A 22,563-nucleotide genomic window follows, 5' to 3' on the forward strand; every position below is an offset into this window, starting at 1 on the left:
GAACAGAGAATCATTTTGAGTGTAAAAGTGAATCTCACTGCTGCAGTTTTAGGTTTCTATGGGCGACTGATAGATGTCTATGGGATGCTAAGTGGTTGGAGTTTCCCTAGTGTAGGCATGACTGTACAAAGGCATTCACAGCCATGATCTTGTGGGTAAAAGGCATGATATGTCGCAGGATACAAATGCGGTAAATACTGGTTTTTGTGACATTGACGATTTGTTTCAACAGATTTAGATCTGAATTCAGCCTAGCTCCCTAGTTTTATACGGAGGTTACTGGACCAGGACAGGCTCCTGGTTGAACAGACCAAAGGGGGGCATCCCAGAGATTTATTTTATTGAAGACTGGGACGATTTCAGATTTAGCAGTGTTATGTTTGAGATTTTGTCCTACCTGGTTGATTTTGCATTTTGAATTGCTGGTAGGCCTGTGGTGCGATTAGTAGAATCAACATTTTGGCTAATGATAATGTGTCATCAGTGCAGAGGTATGTGGTCACGTTAAACTCATTAAATAGGACAGCAAGTGGATGGACTTCGTACATTGAACAACGGGTGAAAGCACTATGGGAACTCTTCACTGTAGTGGGGTGAGGGATGATGACTTCTGTTTGAAATAAAGGATTCTCTAGGTATGAGAAGGCTTTTTCATTTATGTGAAAAATTGTAAAGCTTTGAAGGGAGATCTGCTTATCAATAGTATCAAAAGAGGTGGTTAAGTCCAGGGGTATCAGTACTCCTGTTCTTCCGTTTATGACGCTGGTCATTAGGTCATCCAAGACTGTGGTTATAACACACTTTACTCTGAACACAAGACAGAATCCAGCGTGTGTTCTAGCCAGGTTCTTTGTTGATCAACATAGGAGTGATGTTTTGTAATTACAGTTTCTAGAAATTTAGCAGTGTACAGGAGAAGAAAAATTGGTATACCTGCAATATCCTCTGGGCTTAGTTATTTTTTGTTTTTAGAATAATTCATTTTTTAAGAGTAGATTATCACCTAGCCGTGTGCAAGAGAGGTATTCATAATTTGGCAAATCGTGAGTCAACTGAAAGTTAAAATGTTTTGCGGTGTGAGGTTGGACGTATATTGAGATGAGCTTCTTGGGTTCCTGGTTGGTAGGAGTTTGAGGCACTCCTAAAAGATAGGAGAAGGATTTCAGTCTTTTTGGCTATGGAGCCAGACTTAGAGTGCCCAGTTGATTTTGAGAGAAAAGTTGTTGTTAAAGTCTTCTCTTATGCTCCTAATTTTATCAAAAGAAATTGGGACCAAGAGTCCACTGACTTTTGATATGAAATGATATCACTATTGGCTACTAAGGTATTAAAGAGAGTCAACAATTTTGAATGATTTCTGGAAAATATTTTTGTCTTGAATCTTAACTGGGATAAACTTTGTTCTGGGCTATCATACCGACGTTGTTGCTCTGCTGGTATTTATGCTTCCAGAATAACACCTACTCCAGCCAGTTGTGTGCTTTGCGTCTTGGCTTGACATTGCCATCTGTGCCACTCTGCTTGTCTGACACTGTCCAGGTAGGTGAAGGCCTCAAACCTCATCCAGTGCATCTCCTGCAAGAGGGACCGCAACTGTGCTAGCCATCTTAGCCTCGAGGATCTTGGTTTTTCCCCTGTGGATGTTGAGTCCAGGTTTTGCTGATGTGGCTGCTACATTGTCTGTCTACTTTTGTATCTGCTGATGGGTGTGGGAGCGTAGGGCAAGGTGGGCTGCAAAGGCCAGGTCATCAAGTTACATGCAGGGTGTCCTCTGGATCCCATTTCTTCTCCCTCCTTTGGATATCTTCAAGATCTGGTCTATAGCCAGCAGGAACAGAAAATGAAAGCGCAAACAACTCTGGCGGACTCTGTCCTCACTCTTAGGGCTTCCGTGAGTTGTCCTTTGTGGAATATCTTGCAGGTCATTCATTTGTAAGAGTTCCTGATGGTTCTTAAGAGTTTTTCTGGCACACCGTAGTGGTGGAGGAGTTTCCAAAGAGTCTCTGCCCACCCTGTCGAATGCCTTCTCATGGTCATTAAAATTGATATAAAGGGGGTAGCTCCATTGCATTTACTGCTCAGTGATGCTGTGCAGTGTTGCAGTCTGGTCTGGGTAAGATCTATCAATGCGGAAGCCAGCTTGCTCATCTGGTAGCTGAGCTTCAACTTGTTACTTCATTCTGTTCAGGACGACTCTGTTGAACACTTGGCATGGGGTTGATGGGAGAGCTATCCCTCTGTAGTTTGCAGTTACTCAGGTCACCTTTCTTGGGGGATCTGGATCAGATATCCCGTCTTCCAGTCCGATAGCACCTTTTCCTCTTCCCAGATCTTTCCACACATGCGGTAGAGCATGTCTACGGATGTTTCAATGTCTGCCTTCAGCGCCAACTCAGGAATGTTGTCAGGTCCTGCTTTCTTTCCGTTTCTCAGATCTTTGACATCTTTCTTTCTTGGTTGGTCTGCTGCAGTTGATTGGGAAGTCCTTGTCTGCTGACTGTATGTCTAGTCAAGAATACGGCACAGGCTAGTTCAGCAGTTCTTTAAAGTGCATCACCCATCTTCTTTGTTGATGTTTGTTACCCATGATAGAATCAGTGCTACTCCTTGAGTTTGTGGGGCGTTCTCTTCCTCATGTCAAGAATACATCAGCATTCCTCCTGGAGCCAGTCTTTTGTCAGGAGTGTGCTGGCTCGCTGATGTCAAGCAGGGCAAGATTGTAGTTTTTCATTCCCATACCACTGAATCTTTTGTCATTCCATTATAATTTTTTTGTATTTTTTTTTACTTAGTGTTACAAAGTATTTATTTACAATGGGTAATGCCATCAATTTCATTATGAAAGACATTTGGGGTAATATCTATAGATATTTATAATTAACTAGGCCTACCAAAGACATTTGTAAATTATTTGTTCTTATTTATTTCGATGTAATGTTAGTCTACTTAATTGTGCCATCCCCTGCCTTTTTGATTCCATGACTGAAATTTCCATATATCTAACTTTTTTCAGACTTTACAATTTTTTAAGTCCATATTAGATATTTGTTTTCTTGGTTTGCGGTTTCTCCAAATTAATTTTGTAAATTGCAGTATGTTCATGTTAACACATCATGACATTGATCAGGGATTTTTTAGAACTCGCAGGCAGATCTGAATACGCTACTAGTGTATATTCCTATTTGTGCAAGGTGAACTGTAAATTAAGGTCGAAAGGGAGGAAGATAAATTAATGTATAAGGGAAAGTGTCAGCACCTTCAAGGGTGAAATTGTAAGGAATTGAGCCAGTAATAACCTAAGTCAGGAGGAGTATGCTAGATATTTAGATAAGACTGGTGCAACGGAAGAATCAAACACATGAAAAATGCAACAAAGAATGTAAGATCTTGTTAATATATAATTACAATTATACTCTTTACTTGTACAGATTAAGACAACATGTTGGGAAACTAAGTAAAACAACTTAGACATCATCAGGCACCCCCCTTGAAAGATCCTGCAGCTTTGAATATAGGCAGGATCGTTTTAGCGTTTCATTCTACCAACATTGGTAAAATTAGCTTCCTAGAATTGAGTTATCGTGAACATAATATTCAAGTACTTAGCTAGAGTCTGGTTTGTGATGTGCAAAAATGCCATTTATTATAATGTTTTACCACTGAGGAAGAAACTTCGAAACAAGCATGAGAAAGTATTTGAGGAAGGCCCGCAAAATCGTTCAATTGAGTGGTCTATTAAAAAAATAATACTGAATTTGCTTCTTGCGCTGGAGATTTGTAGATACATTGCCCTTAGCGCCCCACCCCCCCGGTCAAATACTTCAGGGGGGTGGAGGGGGAGGTCGCCACTGTATTCTTCACTACAGCCCTCACATACATACAGCATTACTTCTGAGCAAATATTTTTTATTTTATGTTCGGCGCTCTGCCTTGTAGCAATCTGGACAGCCATATCCTTAATAGGACTGTAATAATGTATTTGGGTATAGGAATTTGGGTATCTTGCTGAGCATTTATATCTGAGGTTTTTTAGATAATGTACACACTTATCTGATGTCACAATCTGACATAATACCTTTTCTGATGTACACAGACTAACGTGGCACATGTAGGTGGTACACGCAATGTTTTTCACATTGCTTGCTAATGTTGTGAGCATTGTATTCTGATCACGGTTTTGGTTCATTAATACTTTAGCATGTAGCACTACTGATTTTACTTGGAATTATTTATGTTTTAACGTTTATGATAATCCAGGTTCATTTTAGCTTCTAGCATTTGTTTTTGTATTACATTCAAAAATTCTACTCCTGAATCGCTTAGGTATGACCTCACTCATGCACAAAGGAATGTATGTCAGCACTAAATTTGTCAAACTGAAGCAGTATCTAGACAATAGCCTAAGGATATGTATCCGGCATTCGCCAGGAATAATACGCTGGGAAAATCAATATTTAACAGCTAACTGGAATGAGGCAACTCAGGCAAAACAGCTTGTAGGCTTCTGAAACAGTTGATAAGAGAATTGTGTGTGTGAGTGAAAATAAGGTACGCCCTGCTGTTTGTTCTGCTCCTCGCTGGGGGCCAAAAGACCGTGAGGGAAATTGAAGCGGACCAGGAGCTGGGGGGAGCGCAGGACCACACTCCCCAGCGTGCCCTGCGGCTTCCAGCACCGTCGCGCTGCCGCCAACTTTTGCTTTGCTCCAGGAGGCGCTTTAAAACTCTGCATGGGCTCCTGCAGCACGATATGCCCAGCAGTTTGTTCTGCTCCTTGCTGGGGGCCAAAAGACCGTCCGGGAATTTGAAGCGGACCAAGAGCTGGGGGAGCATAGGACCACACTCCCCAGCGTGCCCCGTGGCTTCCAGCGCCGTCTTGCTGCCGCCAGCGTTTGCTTTGATCCAGGAGGATTTTTAAAACTCTGCAGGGGCTTCCGCAGCATGGTACGCACGCACGCGGGCGGGCCAGTCTAAGCCCGTCCAAGGCCAGACAAGGCTGGGCTGGGTCCCCTCTCTTGGTTTTATTACTTCCAAGCTCCCTGGATTGTATGCTTCAACGTGATCGTGGTGTGCAAAATACAGGAAACACTCTAGGGTGGTCTACCATCTGCTATTGTGAGGCTGCCACTGGGACAAATAGTGACACCAGTCAATTTCTTTTTAGCCGTCTACGTGTTTTTAATCATTCTTGCTTGACTTTCCTCTTTTATTACCCTGGCACATAAATCTAGTTGGGCATATATTCGTTCCGCCAATTGGTACCAAGAGTGATTCCAGGGACTCCCGTTACGAGTCCAGTAAAGCCAGGTGGAAATGGGGGAGCACACAACTGCATTATGTCACGCACAACCACGGCTTGTACCTCCATCCCTACCGCAGACATCTATTAATAGGTTGCTACAAAGGGCAATAAGAGTGGTGGCCACCGAGATAGAACTAACTGAACGCAGACTGTCTCTGATCCCTGATCTCCCCCAAATCAGTACCACCATGGTCTCGCCTAACACGCAAAGTGGTTCAGAACGATCACCTGAACCTTCAAAACTGACTCTGACACCAGGGGTGGATCCTGGAACAATTCCCAAAGTGGTAACGTGGAGGAGGGGAGCCACCAAGGACATAGTTAAGTCTTCTAACTCAAAACAGCCCACTAAGGCAGGGGTCAAACGGAAGACAAATGATGGAACACCGGAGTATACAGGAGATGGGCCAGATCAGACTGCGCCCGAGGGGCTAAACCAGCACGCGGACATGACATCACCTGCATGGGCTGCTCCTATGCTGAAAACACTACGAGCTCAAATACGAGACCTTATGAGAGAGGAACTTGCCCTTGCATATACCCGCTTGCACCAAATCTCGGACTCGTGTACCTGCACTGCTGGGAAAACAACTAAACCTCCAACACCGGCTAGAGAGCCCAGAACGGTGTCTGTAGACCCCACAGACCATGGAACAGATGAGAATAGAGAGAAGCCTAACGCACCTTGTGGGGTTCTTCATGTCACTCCGAAGTCGCAAAGCAAACGGTGTGACCATGGTCACAAAGCCAGGGACAGTGCACCTGCAAACGAGGGTATATCTGGGAAAACTACTGACAATGTGGGGATGACGAGCTCAAGAGGCAGGGTAGGGACTGATCTACCACAATAAACCTTCCACCAGCCTCAACCCCTAATGTTATTGTTCTTACTGGAGTTCCAGTCCTCAAAGAAGGTCAGAAGAAAACCCAATTTGAGCTAAAAAAAAACAAATGCTTGCACTTGTTTGCCAGACATAGTACATTTCACTATGCAAATGCCGTTAAAATACTTATGACACGCAGGGTGAGCTGGGTGGGCAACAGACCTAAAGATGTCAGGGGGGGACTGTGTCATAGTTAATTTTAGGAACCCACGCATTGTACATCATCTTCTGTGTCTGAGCCATTGTTTTTTAACCATAGGTTTTGCTATCAGATGCTTCCCCCTCACCCACTTCTATGCCCCAGTATCCATCTACGACCCCAGGGTCGATCCCAGACACCGACAAAACGACTGGTACCAGACACATGGCGAATAAAAGTACAGGGTGTCCCTCAAACTAAACCCTATGCCTTTAATCTGCCCCTGGCAAACAGATTTGGTGCCCTGGAAGAGGTTGACTGACTCTCGGCTGAGTGGGTATCTTGGTCGACTTGTGTGAGCGATCCCATAGTGGAAAGGGCCCCGGACCCCAAGAACAAGCCAATTAGTTCTCCAGAAAAAGACCTCAACATGACCACTGTAAATGTCCACTCTGGGTCAACTGCCACAACCCCCCCCAGATGTCTAAAGTTACATTAGCAACCGCCAGTGATAAAATTACCACTACTATACAGGATGCACATCTTTTCTCCTTTACACAATCACATGCTCCTAACTATCCTTATAACAAATTGGAATATTCTGGCAACATAGACAGGGGGAAAGATTCAGTGATAACCATTGATTCCTTGAATAAGCGCAACGTAGTGTCACAAGATACTATAGTTCATTCAGCGAACTAAGAGCATGGGGACCCCCAAGTCAATCGTAGGGCATCAAAAGATCTCAAGGTTGTATCCTGGAACGTGGCAGGTATCAAAAGCAAATTAGACTGCCCTGAATTGGGGGGGGGGGGGGGGGGGTTGTAGATACCTGTGACATCTACATGTTCCAGGAATCCTGGTCAACGGAGAAACCAACTCGCCTGGGTTTTGCTTCATTCTATATATGTGCTGTAACCAGGGGACGAGGCAGACCCTCAGGCGGGCTCTGTACGTGGGTTGGGAGTCATCTAGATTGTAGGATAACCCCAGTGGCGCACAATTCCCCAGACATATTGTACCTTGTAATGACCTTCACCCAGAGTTTAAAATCGCCCTAATTAACCTCTATTAGAGGCTGGTGATGACTGGCCAAGAATCAACAACCTTTGACCATCTTGACAATCTGTTATCCAGCCTCCCAAATAATGTTCTAGTAGTGCTGGGTGGCGATCTAAATTGTCAAATTGAACCACTAAAAGAACTAACTGGTGCACCTGTCACAGAGGAGGACGAGCTGTGAGCTATTCCTGAGACCAACAACCCTCCGATCAGGGCTTGGACATCTTTGGTACTCCAAATTAAAGCACTTACCCTGAAGTACTCCTTGCGAGCCTGTAATGATCAATTTAGCTCAGACTCCCCCGGGAATCATACCTTTAATAGAGTTGGCCATTCATCCATTTTGGACTATATCTTAATAGAAACCAGGTTATGGGCCCTGGCGGGCAACTTCCCTGTCTGGCCGGGACATGACAGTGACCATAATCCTCTAACACTTGTACTCAATCTGCCACTTAATGGCGCAAAATCAGCAGAACCATCTGCCGCCGACGAAAGACTGACTCTAACAAACAGGCGGAAAGTCAGGTGGGCATGGCTAGAAAAATTGCATGAAAAAATGGCTCTCCTATTCGATGCTATTAATCCTAATCCTTAGGTAATATCAGAGATTGGGAAGCATGGAGTCCTCACCGCCTCCCTCGCAGAAGTTGCAAAGATCAATGAGTCTACTACCTCCAAGCTAGAGGAGATGTTTTGGACTGCGTGTACCAGGGGATGTGGGAGGAAGCCGAAGCAATCTTGGTTTAATGATAGTTGCAGGGTGACTAAAAAGGCATTGATAGAGGCCATAAAAACAAAGTATAACACCACAATAAAATCAGATAGGTCCCTTTACAAAACCACTATTGCATCTGCTAAATCCACATGGGAGATCAGTGGAACAGTTTGAAACTGGCTCTGGAGACCAAGGACATGAAATCATTCTGGAGCATCATATCTACTGGCAGCAACAAAGGACGTGCGGCCCTTGAGCCAAAAATTGCAGCTGACAGTTGGAGAGAGCACTTTCTAGCCCTCTATGCCCCACTCGATGCTGTGGATAGTAGCCAGACATTAGTAAATCCGATTTCCTCGGTGGCTGAGATAGTTATCCCTGAGATAGCTCTGCCAGAAGTCACTAAAGCTCTAAGCAGAATAGTACCCGGCAAGGCTGCTGGCTTGGATAAGATACCAGGGGATCTGTATTGGGAGAACCCAAGATCTGGGGCCCTTATTTTTGGGTGGTCTTCAATGCCATTTTGCAACTTGGCTTGGTGCTGAGATCCTCCTGGTATACAAAAAGGGATCACCACTATTACCCACAAACTATAGACGGATCAGTTTGATCGATGTCTCACAAAAAGTATTTGCCAGGATTCTATTTGACCGTCTGCAATCCTGGCTGGAGGAACAAAAGATCCTGACCCCTTTGCAGGCTGGTTTTAGGGAAAAAATATCAACAATAGACCAGATCTTCAGGCTCCAGCTTCTCTATTGGAAAACAGTCCGTCTAGAAGGGGTAGCCTGTATCTGGTCTTTGTTAATCTCAAGAGTGCATTTGACCTAGTACCTAGAGAGGCTTTGTGGAGGGTTTTGAGCGAGCTAGGACTTCCCCCCCCCCCTGTACTTTTTAGACCTACTGAGAAGGTAACATAATGGAAACTACGCCCAAATTAGATGTGGAAGAAATGGGGAACTGACACAGCCCATGCCTGTAAATAGGGGAGTAAGACAGGGATGTGTGCTCGCCCCTTCCTTGTCCTGCATGTACATAAACGGACTGGTAGGTGCGCTGAGAGCTTGTAAGTATATAGATGCTCCTAAAATAGCACAAAAGCAAATTCTGGCCATGATGTTCGCAGACTATACCCTACTCCTCTCCAAGTCTCCAATGGGTATACAGAGAATCTTAAATGAGTTCTGTAGGTCGAGAGGATTGGAGATAAATAGCCAAAAAACTAAATGTATGGTCTTCAACCCCAGTAAATCAACACGTCCCAATCCATGTTGGAATGGTATTCCCATGGAGCGGGCATCTGTATTTGACTACTTAGGCTTGACACTCACTGAAAATATGACCTGGGGGCCCCAAATAGATAAGTCTGATCTTAAATTGACCCGGACCACAGGCGGCATGGCTAAGTTCTTTTGAAAGTCGTTCCATAAATCAGTGAGCCCGGTTATGGCGATCTAAAAAACCCAGGTTAGGAGTGCTGCCCTATATGGGGCCGAACTATGGGAGCATTCTAACCTCCGGTCCATGGTTAATACCGAGAATACATTTCTTTGACATCTACTTGGTTTACTGGTAAGTTCCCCTTTGATTCCACTGCGTATGAATCTAGAGGTAAGATTAATCGCTGAGGAAATTGGCTGCAGGCCTTTAATCTTTTGGCGGCGCCTCTGGGTGACACTGGAACTGGCAGAGTACAGATCAGAGCTCCTAGAAATTCTGAGACTCCCCGTCTCAGGAAAGATGTCATGGCTTATATATATTAGAGATGGCCTTTTTGCAATTGGGCGAAAAGATCTATGGGATAACCCTGACAAAGCATGTTTGAGAACCTCACGTAAACATCTAAGTTCTAGTTACTGGGGCGGAAAACTCACAAGAATTCATGCAGAATCTGCCCACGGCTCTGGCATCACATTTCCTGGAGGTAAAGGATATCCACAAGTTGGAGCCATGTCATTACGAAATTTGCCCGGCATTAGGCAGGAAGCTTTATGTGCAGTTTCGCCATGGTTGTCTCCCTTTGCGTGCAATTACCCACAAATGGTCTAGTGGCAATCCAGTGAGGTGCCCAGCTTGTAACCTGTGCGAAGAGACCGAACTTCATGTTTTCTTTTTTGGCCAGGTATATCATTCAATAAGACACAGATGGCTGGTACAGTTATGTAAAAAAACTAGGCACAACCCATTGTGTGGAAGCATTCAGACTTTTAAAATACAACACTGAACTCCATATTGTCTATGCAGTCTCACTCTTCTTAAGCTCAATGTGGTGGGCAAGGATGAACCTTCTCAAAGAACAAAGTTAAGGTCTGGAAATGTGATTGACCTCCTCATTATTTCTAATCTTAAGTAATATTATAAAAAAGGAACTGTTTTAATCCTCTTAATTTTAACTTGTTTTGTATACACCTGTGTCTGTTCTTTTATGGTTATCAACCGAAATATAGAAATGTAAAGTAAAAAAAAAAAAGTATGAGTAGCGTTCATAAATGGGTGCTAAGGGTATACAAATGATGAAATATTAGACCCTATAGATGGCATGTACGACAATAATTGGGGGGCCTAGTTTGCACAGGGAGACACGATCTTAGGAACTGGATGTGCAACAGAATGACACCGGGCATGAAAATCACAAGTAAATACAGCACAATATGTGCAGATTAAAACATTTATTGAAAGCTGTGACTGACCAGCATGTGCAAGGAGGCAGATCGAGCATGTGTAATACTGAGTAGTTTTTGGAGTGTTTTAAACGTGAAGAAAGAAATCCGGTATGGTCTTCAAATTGAATAGATATTTGCTGGCCGAAGTGAGTGTTAAAATGAATTAATAGTGCTTAGAAACTAATTATTCTTTCAATATTTGTTAATGTACTCTCATTTGAAAACGGTTCATTTGTGACCTAGACCTAATGGCTTTTTTTCTTGTTCTTTTCTGTAAAAAATCATGCCCAGTGTTTGGAAGAAGAGTAATGAGATCTGGGGTTGAGTTGAGTATACCTCCTTCAATGACATTGGCAATTGTTCACATTTGAGGTGGTAGCAGCAAGTACTCTTCCCCTATGCCTTACCTTTTCCAGGGTTAATTTGGTTTTATTGAGCTCTGGGAGCCAAATTGTTTATCATAGTTGAGGCACAAGCTAATTATTTGTTCCTCCCAATGTAAAAAGTTAGAAAGTGAGAGTAGTGTACTATCACTTAATTGGCCATACTTTTACTTGAATACAAAAATGAACTTTACGATTTACCCGTGTCCGACTATAATCCCTCTTTTCCATATGTTTGAATAAAGGAAACCCGCTAGTAGTCTGGGCTCAGAACACCAACCCAAGATTGTAAATGGGCAGATTTAAATGTGCATTTGCCGCTTTTGGCCATAACCAGTGTATCAATTAGAATTTTCACTTAGGGCAGAGTTTAGGGGCGTGTGTGTAGATGTTAAGTAGTTTTAGTAGACTACACCAGAATCCTGTTAAAAATAAGCAGCTGTGCCTTTCGCTGTTTAAGTGAATTCCTAGGTTGTGGGTAAAGAGGAACTTATCTTGCACTTTAAAGAGGGGGCCGAGTTTTTATGCTGTATGTTTTGATGGGTTTCGCTACAGGAACTGCAAAGCTTCCCACTGCTAAATAGTTAGTATTTGGGCGAGGCTGCAGAAGTTCAGAGTGTTTTGGGAGTTGCGATTTTGGTGTCCTCTCTCATGAAGAGAAGCCAAACTAAGAGAAGGTATAGCCACGGAAAGAAAATCTAGCATAATAGCATGAGAGGATGGGTGAAAAGGAAAAGAGACCTTTAAAAAATTTTTTTTTTTAAACAAAATTAGGTTTTTTCCTTAAAGTAGTCCCAATACTCTTAAAACAGGAAAGTGGCCTGGTTTGTGGATGGTTAGACTTTAAATAAATAATTTTTACAGCTACCTGGCTTAAAACTGTTTTAGGATAGTCAGACCTGATGTGCAAAGATTTCCATGATCTATAATAGTCTTAAAAACGTCTTGCATCCAGGGAAAAGGAAAACCTTTGTAAATCATGTCCTTCATTGCTGTCATAAGATTGTGTCTGTTGGATTTGAGAAAGGTGTCTCAAATGGATAGGACAACAGAAGTCACTGTAAGAGGAAGACAGACTTTCATCAACTGCCCAAGGAAAAGGCTGAAGGGGTGTCGATGATAGTAGCGAAGGGTCTGGCAATCTCCCCCAAATGGCACTAGGCAGGCGCCTATGACTGAAATGTTATGCATCAGGGGCATGGGATGGATGCGGTCCCTCACACTGGAATCATCTGTGACATTCGGGGAAGGAATCTGCTTGGGGTTAAAACAATAGTAGTTTTAGGTCTTTCCTCTTTTTGCATCACTTATAAGGAGGTGGGGCCTCTCCGGAGCTGCCTTCAAGAAGGGGTGGGGTGTATGTTTATGGAAATGTGCCATGTGCCTGTCAGCCTGCAAGATTATCCATACTGCTCCACGTCCTTAGCTGATGGATCTAACTTGTATGGCTGAAGGAGCTATGAAAGCGCTATATAAATAACTAGGACAATCAACAGTTGCTTACTTTACTCTGGGCCCTGGTGTTCAGCAGGTTCGCAGGGTAAGAGTGTTGGCTTGGTATTTTCCCCCTGTCCTTCTCTGCTTGAGCCCACTGCAGGGCAGTCTTTGGGAAACACAATACAGGGTCACGCTTTGAACCAGACGTGCGTTTGACAAAGGGATCTTTGGCTTTCTTTTCCTGTGAGCACTAAAAGGGAGGGTGGGGGGACGGGGTGTTGGCTAAACTCACACATATGTGGCCATACAAGTAAATATGTGGCCCTACAAATAAAGCCGCTGGAGATGAAAATGAGATTCCCAGAATAACCTTTAGCCAATGGGCGGAACTTTATAGCAAACCTTTTAACGCGTTTCAGCCAGGGAGTAAACAGGTTTGACATTTATCGGTTATTCTGCCATACCCCAGGAGTTTATTTGGAATTTCACCTTTGGGGTACATGAAAGGTTCTCTGGAACCCTTCTTTTGCTTGAATTTCCTTTCTCAAAATGTTTAGAAAGGTGCAAGTTTCAAAAGAAATTCACAAAAGTATGTTGAGAAAACATGTTCCGGTGATTACATCAAACATACGTAGCGCATGCATACTTGTTAAGGAACCCTCATTCCCAAGGTTACTCTCATTTCAGTCTTGTTCTAACAGAACTAGTAAAATGCCTGAGCAGACATCTTTGCAAACCCTTTCACTTTACTAACATTGTTTTATCTCCACTGAATTTATTGGCCTCACACCCAGAAACGGCTAACTTTTCCCTCCAGGGTGTAGCGTCTTCCCCCAGCTCGGGAGAATGCACATGAACACGCCACACATGGAGCTCTGTAACAGATATCTTTAGTACTCTGCATGCAGCAACACTCTGCACGCATTGCGTCATAACTTTTCATAACCACACCCTAACACCTCCCTAGTCGATTATGTCATTCCTGTTTAGAGTCCGCCCAGAACCGCAAGGGTCCTATTGCGCATAATATCACAGCACTGCATCTCCCCCTTTGTTAAATGAAAAGTATAGACAGCATTAGCATCATAGTTCCTCAGTGAGTAGTTGAGGCATTCGCACTGGTCTGCCATACGGGGGGGGGTATGAGGTAATTGAGGTGCACCTTGATTGGGCAACAATGACATAGGCTCAGGTGCTTGATCTGGACAATCAGGTGGGGTTGCCTCATTCATGATCTCAAGAGCTGATGAACATCGAGGTAGGTGTTTAAGTGGGACGAGTCCCTGTGTGATGGTCTTTCCAGGACGATGCGTTGTCATCATGTGTCCTTTGCACATTACAGCCCTCAAAGGGTCAACATCAAATGTTGCCACCTTTTTCGGTTTGACCAGCCCCCCCTTTTTCTTTTTTTTTTTTTTAACATAGTTTCCTGGGTGCATCAGTGCTGTTCGGCATATGCTTTCATCTTGCACTTTCAAGAATTGTCTGACACAAACCTTATTGGCATTCATTGATCGGTCTGATGTCCATCGTGGTAGTTTGGTGCAGATGGTTCTCCCAAATAGTAAGGTGGCAGGGCTCTCATCAGTTGTGAAGTGATGAGTTGATCAATAGGCATGAAAGGCCTGACACTGGGCTTGGTTTCGATCAATGCCTTCCATCAATGCTCGTTGAATTACCCTCATTAGGGTGCCCATAAATTGTTCCACACCATCATTGACTTTGGGCTAGAGGGGTATATTCTTTTGATGCTTGACATTGAGTCGCACAAAAAACTCCTTAAATTCCTTGATATTGAAAGGCGGCCCATTATCAGAAATGAGAATAGCTGGGATGCCCCATGCTGCAAATATGTTATCAAGCCTCTCAGTAACTGTGTCCTTGGTTGTTGATGATTAAGCCTTCCACCAAAGGAAATCACTAATATTCATCAATGGCTACCATGAGGTGATGTCCATTTCCTAGAGGCCCAAAGAAGTCCACTGCAACTCTCTCCCAAGCCTGCGCAGGAAGGTCAGACATAGTCAATGGATGCTGCGTCACCTTGTGGGATAAACAGTTACAAAGATGGCAAGCTTTCAGCTCTTTCTCAACTCTCATCTAGATGAGGGAACCACACTCAGGCTCTTGGGGTTTTCTTGGTGGCTACAGCGCAATGATGTCCTTCATGGGCCAACTAAATGACTTGCTGTTTCAGGCTCTCGGGTATGATGATTCTCAAGCCTCTCAATGTGAATCTATCTCATGTGACGGATAGTTCATCCTGTACATTTTTTAACTTTTGGAATTCAACGTCATCAGCGGTCGACTACTTTTTTTCCACGCCTGCATCATAATGCTGTCTTTGAGGACAAGCAAGTCTTTTTCTGGTTTGGTAGCAGCAATAATCTGTTCAATGGATCGAGTTGCTGGCCTGCTGAACCTCACAATGAAGTTGAGATACTCTTCATGTACTTTGGATGTTCAACTGTGGCGATGCAGCAGCACTCGTGAAAAGTAATCTGTGGGGTTTTGATCTTTTCCCGGTTTGTGTACAATCAAGTAGTCCTACTCTTGCAGCCGCAACCCCTACTCTCAATACAAGGGTGCATCTTAGCTTTCGGGTTTCAAAAAATAGTGAGCAAGTCTTGATGGTCAATGATGACGGGGCAACGTTTTCCATTTATAAACACATCGAAATGTTTGCAGGCCCACACTACAGCCAGACTCTACTTTTCCGAATCAGAATGGGCATGTACTGTTTCAGACCGGCTTCTGCTGGCATAGTCCACAATCTGTCTGAGAATTGTGGCCATTGTGTTGAGCAAGAATTGCCACCAACCCCACTGGGCTTGCATCTTCTGTGATCTCAGCATGTAACTTGTGGTCAAAATAGGGCATTTCAGTTGCATTCTCAATCTCATGTTTGATTTCCTTGAATCTTTGATAGCATTCAGGAGACCACTGGAGTGGGACATTCTGCTTCAAGTCTCCCAATGATGAACTCACTGTAGCAAAGTCAAGAATGTGTTTTGAGCAATAACTGGCCAAGCCTTAAAAGGATCGCAGCATGGTTACAACTTTTTTTGGGGGGCGGGAGGGGGCGTCAAGTGGACGACTGTGCTTGCACCTTGTTCAGGTCACTAGTCCTTCTCCTATCAGAGAATGTGTCCCCAAAGAACTTAAGCTTGGTCTTAGGAAACTCACACTTTGTTGCATTCAGAGTGAGACATGCATCTGCAAGCAATTGGCACACTTGTGTAAGAGTCTCGTCATGCTCCTTTGTGTTGTCCCAATTACCAGTGTGTCATCACTGTAATTGAAAGCATGTGTAACAGGTTGAATTACGCGTCAAATAACATCCTGAAATAACTCTGCAGCCGAAGATACTCCAACACACCTAGTCTTTTGTATCTGAACAAACCAACACGAGTCAAAAAAGTAGTAATGTACCTACAGTTCTCTTCCAGCTCGATTTGATGATTTCCTTTGTTCAGGTCAAGACTGGAGAAGACTTTGGCTATGTTCAGCTGCATGATCATGTCCGCCATGTGGGGACCAGGGTGTCTTTCTCTCTCAATTGCGTTGTTGGCCTGACAAATCAACACATGTGTACTGCACCTCCATGGTTCTTTTTTGGCACCATGACTAATGGACAAAGCCACGGCGTAGGCCCCGGTGGAGTGGTCAATGTCCTGTTTCAACAGTGTTTCTAGTTCTTTCTCAATAGCTTCTTGCAAGTGAAAAGCGATTTTTCGGTGCAGTTGGGCAACTGGGCGAATGCCCTCATTATTTATGAAGTTGCACTTTCATTGTCTTGAGTCTTCCTGGGCTATGAAAGGTCACTAGTCCTTCCCCTATCAGAGAATGTGTCCCCAAAGAACTTAAGCTTGGTCTTAGGAAACTCACACTTTGTTGCATTCAGAGTGAGACATGCATCTGCAAGCAATTGGCACACTTGTGTAAGAGTCTCGTCATGCTCCTTTGTGTTGTCCCAATTACCAGTGTGTCATCACTGTAATTGAAAGCATGTGTAACAGGTTGAATTACGCGTCAAATAACATCCTGAAATAACTCTGCAGCCGAAGATACTCCAACACACCTAGTCTTTTGTATCTGAACAAACCAACACGAGTCAAAAAAGTAGTAATGTACCTACAGTTCTCTTCCAGCTCGATTTGATGATTTCCTTTGTTCAGGTCAAGACTGGAGAAGACTTTGGCTATGTTCAGCTGCATGATCATGTCTGCCATGTGGGGACCAGGGTGTCTTTCTCTCTCAATTGCGTTGTTGGCCTGACAAATCAACACAAATGTGTACTGCACCTCCATGGTTCTTTTTTGGCACCATGACTAATGGACAAAGCCACGGCGTAGGCCCTGGTGGAGTGGTCAATGTCCTGTTTCAACAGTGTTTCTAGTTCTTTCTCAATAGCTTCTTGCAAGTGAAAGGCGATTTTTCGGTGCAGTTGGGCAACTGGGCGAATGCCCTCATTATTTATGAAGTTGCACTTTCATTGTCTTGAGTCTTCCTGGGCTATGAAAAAACGGGAACTGGCTCACGATTTCAGACTGAGGACAGATGTTCTAATTGAAAGATATCAGTCCTGTATCAGCAGTAGTGGCAAACCTCAGCAGGCATGCACTCTATGAAGTTCCTTGAAAAACATGAATCAGTGCTTGCACTGACTTTGTTGTATGTCTCATGTTTGCTGTAAATGACCCTCGACTCTGTAGCGGTTTAGAAGCAGCCCACATGTGTATACCTTTGTGTTTGATGGGGTAAGATGTTCCACAGGGAATACGCTGTTAAACTTTCTACTGGCATGATATTAATCAATGCACCACTGTCTGTAATGAAGGTTATGGGGCAACCGATTCACCTTTAATGGAATTTTAGAATTTTGGACCGTGTCCAAATTAAATTTTTTGCTTCGTTTGGTGCTTCTCCTTGACTTCTGATCTTCTTTCCAAGCAGCTACATGTGCATGTCGTTCCTTGGTAGAGCTCATTAACGAACATTCATCTTCTTCATTAGCGCTTGAAAATGACGTTGAAAAGCCTTTATATGACAAACTTGACAGCGATAAACTTTGTTTGGATTCTAATTGTCATAACCGATATCGCCTTTTGGCCTTGTTGGCATAGCAAGAATGCTTAAGGAACCTACTGGTGTCCGATTTCTCTTCTCGTTGTAACACACTTTGTTTCTCTCTCGCTTTGTAGACTGTTGAGTGATTTTATTTCTCACAGCCTTTGGATATTGTCCTATGGCTGGACATTTACCTTTCTGGGAAAATGAAAATCCACATCAGAAGCATAACTTTTTCTTCTTACAAGACGTCAACTTATATGCATTTTATTTTGAGCTTATGCTTGCTTTTCATAATCAACACTGAATAATTGTGCGCTGTTCCTGCTTCCATATCAGCAGTTTGTCAATCAGATTGTTCTTCTGCTCTTGCAGCCATTAGCATTTTCTCTAAGCGGAGTGCCTCTTTCAGCATGCGACCTCTGAAGGGATCTGAAAGGCAGCCATCAATGACTCTGAGGCGCATAGCTTCCACATCAGTAAAGTTACAGAACTTAGTGTTTGATAAGTGTATCAAGTCTTTCAGCAAACTCAGCATCTTTTCACCAGCCTGTTGTCCTGCTTGGTTGAAAGTGTACCTTTCATAGTAGACATTCAGGATCAGATTGAAATTGGCTTCCAACGCTTCTTTGATCTTTTGGTACGACTTTGCATCCGTTTGTGAGACTTTCTTTAGCACTTCCTTCACTCCATCACCAGCAAGGTTTTTCTAAATATTTAATTATCTAATGACCATCTTCTTCTAGTGCATCTATAAAGTCATCAAACGTTCGAATCCATGCCGTCCTCCTGGCACTGATCTGTTTCTTCGCTGTGTCAAACGGAGGTGGTAGCTCCAGGAATGTAGCACTTTGCTCTTCATTCTGTCACCATTGAGAGTACATGCTGTGCAGGCAGCGTTCTTCACACACAAAAAAATAGGACCGGCAACCTTTCCCTGCAGCATCCCTTTTGCTTGTACCTGGTTGGCTCGTCCAATTTTTAGGGCGTATAGCACTTCACTAGCTTGTGCCGGTAAGTAAGATTCTGCTTTCGTACCTGGATGTCACTGACTTTGGCATTTGCTTTGTATGGATGATGGCTCTGTGTTATGGCGTAGCACAGTATCTCTTTCAGCCTTACCAGTGGGTTCTAGCAGGCTTTTCAAATGTGCTCCTCTGCAGGGCCTTCACCTTCTTTGCTTGCTGTGTGTGGGCTGGAGCAGGGCTTTGATTCCACATATGCCTACTGCAGATTGCTTTGCATTGATTTGTGGCACAGGTGGCAATCACAAGTGGTTTGCACTAATCCAAACAGTTCTGGAAATGTTCAAAGTGTCCAACAGGACTATGATCCTAATACCGTCAAGAAGGCTGTGACAATTCTCGTTTTATTATCTTCTGCAGCTGTCCAACCAATAGAAATCAAAATTTCCTTACACGGGGGCACATTGACCAGACAGCAGGGAAAGATATTTCACCCAAACTGGGGAGGATTTACAGTTGACGAGATGGCTCCTGAAATGGCAGTTTCTGAGTTTGCACTTACCAAAAGAAATGTTAAATATTCAGGAGGCATTCCACTTGGAAATGTAATTGTTTTAAGTGAAAAAGATTCTTAGCACGTTGTAAAGAGAGACAACACATTCATAAACCGCTAACACAGTGAGACTGTCCTTGTCGGGTACCCCACACAAGTAGGTGCCAACTATCCTGTACTACACAGAGTACATTTATCAGCCATTGCTATCACTATCCCTCTCATTAAGCGAATCATGGAGGGAGGTAAAAGGCTCCACCCTCCTAGAGCAACACTTACTCCACTGTGGAACCTTAATTGAGTACTAGCAAGTTTAATGAAAGAACCCTTCGAACCGATGTACAAAGCTACACTGAAACATCTTACTTTAAAGATGGTCTTCCTGGCAGCTACTGCGTCGTTAAGAAGTGTGAGCGAACTGCAGGCACTCACGGTGCAAATACCCTTCATATCAGTACACAAAGTGGTCAGAGAACTCACCCAAATTCTTACCTAAGATCATATCCCCTTTTCACGTATGGTCATATCCCCTTTTTCATGTAAAACAAACTATCGCCTAACTGTCTTTTTCCAAAAGCCGTCAAATGAGACTTAAAGGGATCTGCACACTTTAGATGTAAGAGTGTTCATATACTACATACAATCTACCAAAGACATCAGGAAGATAGATCAGTTCTTGGCAAGACAACCTAAACAATCCCTGGGAACACCAATGACCATAAGCACAATTGATGGATTGTTCAGACCATAGAATTGTGCTATTCACTAGCCAGTGAGAGTCTAAACGACAAGCCAAGTAAGAAAGGGGCTACTATGGCCATTTTGTAAACATATCCATGCCAAAAATATGCAAGGCAGCTTCTGAACATACATTTTAATAAACACTACTGCATAGAAAAGAGAGAGGAAAAAATGGAGGAAGAAAGGTTCAGTAGGTCAAGCAGTATTCAAAAAACCTATGTGCTTCCACTTCTACTATAACCCACCTCCCAAAGGAGTGAATACCGCTACATAATCTGTGTGAAGTATGTGAATGTGGAAGAGATTTCATGCTGAATGTAGAAGAGATTTCATACTGCAAAAGAAACCAGAACGCCTATATTTATGGTTTTGCAGCGTAGACGTCTTCACCTACTGGGCATTTCCTGCCCAACTAGTGGTTCAAGTCAGAAAGTGCTACTTTTTTCTCTCCTCTCTTCCCCAATGGGTGGTTGTGAAACCCGATCCTCCTGGTCAGGCTAGAACCACCTTTGAGTGTGTGCAAGCTCTGATTATTTTTTCCGCCATGGAGATCGGAGGAGTTGTGAAGACTTCTGAGAAAATACAGCAGCACACACATGCAATAAAGGAAGTCACCAGAATCTCTGAAGAGAGGCGGTATTAAGGAAGGTTGTGTGAGGGGCAAATCTTGAGCAAAGCAGCTTGTTTGACGCTACTCACATTGTTCTTCATGCGGCAGGGCAAGTACACTTTCGCTGCCCTTTTTAGGTTGAACCTGGGCAGCGCATGCGCTGCTCTGCGAGGCATGCTGTATTCAGGTAGGGACTTGAAGTTCCGCCCACTCTCCGCCCAGATTTTTCGTTTGCTTGTGTCATTATCCACTCTTAACTTTGGCTGTTCATTGGTCAATAGGCTTAGCAGTCCCTCCTTAGTACCGCCTTGTCTCATTTTGTAACCTCTCATGGCGACTCCCCAGGTACATGTTTTTACTCGGTAGGCTTTAATTACAGCCTCCGAGCACTATTTTCTCAAATAGCTCTGTCCTGCCTGCAGGACACGCTCTCTTCTAACACTTTAAAAAAAGAAATTATAGCTCCAAAGCATTTGCAATGCAATAGGTCTCACATTTGGAGACTTTAAGCTATTGCCATTGTAAATGACAATGCCTTTTATCTTTTTTTTTTTTTTTTTAAATGAACACATAAATAAAAGCATTTTCATTTACAATGCCAATAGCTCCAACTCTCTTAAATGCAATACCAATTGCATTGCAAATGCTTGTTTCAATACTGTCTCCAGATTGTTGGTGGATGCTCTGCAGGGAGCGGACGTTTCATCCGGAAACTAGGTAAAAATCTTTAATACATTATAGGAGCAAGAACGTGGGTGAACTGCTCCACGCACAAGCGCAAAACTTAAAAGGATGCATCGCAGCTGGATTTTTTTACAAATTCATAATATACCAGCATGTTTAGCGTGCCTGGGCTTACGGCAATGAGCTGGTACACACTTCATATGCTGGTTTTTAATTTGTTTGGAACATACTGAAAGAGGTTTTAGTAGGGCATTTGAAACACACCTATGAATAGAGTGCTTCTTCCATACACCATGGCGCATCTGAGAAGGACTTATTCCACAGTCTTTCTTTCATTTCAAACATATCTGAGAACTTAGCTCAATGTGCTATGCTTAAGAGGAAAACTGTGTGAAACTCATCTAGATTATCCCCCTTAGAATATGTTTGTGGAGGTAAGAAGAAAACAAAGTCTAACTTGCTGGGCACTTTGAGAGAGATTGGTGAATTACGTTTGACGTCCTGCATGCAAGGGCTGCGTCTAGGTTGACTCCACGCGCTAACCAAAAACTTTACCAGTCAATACACTTCTTTACCCTACAACAAGATGGTGGAATAGTGCATAGCATGTGAATCAAGAAGAGTGTCAAGTTGCAAAGCCAGAATTACAGGTTAGAAACTGGTTTCTTATATCTTACATAGCCAAAATAATTATATTCAACACTGGCAGATACAGAAAAGACAACTTGTGTGTTCTTTTCAAACCAGTTAGCCCTTACTGAAACGTAGTTTCAACAGGTTCACAAAAAAAGTGAGGAACACAATTCTTGATCCAAAGTATACTAGAGATTTTATTATTGTAATTTGTTTCTCAAAAAATACAGGCGAACGTGTTTTGTCAGTTAATCGCTGCATCGAGGCCTCCTCATATGTACAATTTAAACAAAAACTGTTACTTTGTACAGTATATATGCACACCTCTATGCTGATTGACTAGTTACTGCTTTGAGGACTAGTGGAGCAATCTTTTTCAGAACTGTGTCACTAACTACATCTAATGTTGATGGTTTTGCATTTAAAATAAGGGATTGCCTGCATACGGAGTGTCTCACAACTAGGAATATTGAGTGAATTGTACATGATATGAGGAGGCGCTGATGAGGCAATTAAACTCGCGAAACATGTGTTGGCTATATTCTTAGAGCAACAAATCATAATAAATATTTTGGGCCTCAATTTTATTTGCGATATTAAGGTGTCACATTATTCCCCTTGGCGATATTTGAGACTTCGACGTTCCGAGAGCTAATGTATCTTATAGCATTACTCCGATGCAATTGTTAGATAAGCTGTTGAAGGCAAAGATTTGAGATTTA

General features: G+C 43.2%; 1 protein-coding gene across 1 annotated transcript in view; it reads left to right on the forward strand.

The window, feature by feature from the left end:
• NDST1 (N-deacetylase and N-sulfotransferase 1) overlaps window positions 1-22,563 on the forward strand; it is a 328,999-nt gene that overhangs the window by 174,316 nt on the left and 132,120 nt on the right. The gene's annotated exons all lie outside the window — the stretch shown is intronic.

Source organism: Triturus cristatus, chromosome 7, assembly GCF_964204655.1.
Source record: "Triturus cristatus chromosome 7, aTriCri1.1, whole genome shotgun sequence".
NCBI lineage: Eukaryota > Metazoa > Chordata > Amphibia > Caudata > Salamandridae > Triturus > Triturus cristatus.